Raw genomic sequence first — 1,412 nt, 5'->3', positions numbered from 1 at the left:
GTTTCCCTGGGATGAATCCCACTTGGTCGTGTTGAATGATTTGTTTTTTAGCTCCCTCCGATGAGTGAGAACATGTGGTATTTCTTTTTCTCTGTCTGACTCGTTTCACTCAATATTATTCTCTCAAGGTCCATCCATGTTGTTGCAAATGGCAGTATTTCATTCGTTTTTATAGCTGAGTAGTATTCCATTGTGTAGATATGCCACATTTTCCGTATCCACTCATCCGATGATGGACATTTGGGTTGATTCCAGCTCTTGGCTATGCTGCCTAATAGGAATATCTTGGTATATCTGGAGGGTGTGAGCCATGCCAGGTAGTTTTTTCTAACAACATGATTTAAGGTGCAGGTCTCAGGCCATGCTTTATCAGTTTGACCTCTGAATAGGCTGGAGACTAAATAAGCAAGACCAGATACACAGGTGCTCCATGCATGCATAGCTGACCGTGAATAAAAATCCTGGACAACAAGATTCAGATGACCTTCTCTAGTTGGTAATTTTACCAAATTAGGCTCTTGGGTCTCAAAGTCATAGAAACGAACAATGCACCCAGCAGTAAAGCAAGCAATGCTTTATTGAAAGAGGAGATAGCCTTATTCATAAAGGAAGGAGCTACTGGGAAGTTAGCTCCCCAAGGGGAGCTGTCCAGACCACATGTCCAGTCTGCTTTTCCCTTCTAGCCACCCACGTCCCCCACTGTATTTCTCTTGAGAGCTCTGTCTCAAGAAACCATGTGCACCAGAATCCCCATCTCAAGCTCTGCTTTAGGGAGCCTGACCTAAGACAGTGGCTAAGCCAGAGCTAATCCGTGCACACTGGCCTTCAGCTGAGGGCCTTCTAGGCACTGAAATTCAGTTCAAACTCTGCAGGCCAAACTACGCAAAGGAGGTGCCTTTTTCTCATTTGGTCAAAGCCACTGGTTGGTGTTGACTTAGCCCTAGGTTGAGCTGGGATTCAAAACCCAGGAACTCTAGCTTCAGAGCTCATGCCCTCAAGCACTATGTGGTGCTGCTTCCATCTATTAGATGGAGAATGCCAGCAAGACTGAAGTGACAGAGCAGGGAAGGCTGTACAAACAGAAGGTGCCTGTGTGCCCTTTCCCCTCAAACAATCACAAACTTACAGAAAAGTTTGTTGAAAGAATTATATTCCTGAGAGTAAATGGTCAATCTGATATTTAATAATCCTTTCTTGCAAATAGAGTAGAATATTCCCCACTGTTGCCACAACAGGACCGTCACGATCAGGAGGCTACACTGATGCATTCCTGCCATCGGATCCTCAGACCCCATTCATGTTCCCCCTGCTGTCACAACAACGTCTTTAATAGAAGGATCCAGCCCAACTGTGTGTTTAGTCGTCTTGTCTCTTCAGTCTCCTTCAGTCTGCAACACTTCTCAGTCTGTCTT

This window comes from Galeopterus variegatus, unplaced genomic scaffold (assembly GCF_000696425.1).
Source record: "Galeopterus variegatus unplaced genomic scaffold, G_variegatus-3.0.2 Scaffold6475, whole genome shotgun sequence".
Lineage (NCBI taxonomy): Eukaryota > Metazoa > Chordata > Mammalia > Dermoptera > Cynocephalidae > Galeopterus > Galeopterus variegatus.
The sequence above is the reverse complement of the archived record's forward strand: the minus strand, read 5'-3'. Positions refer to the sequence as shown.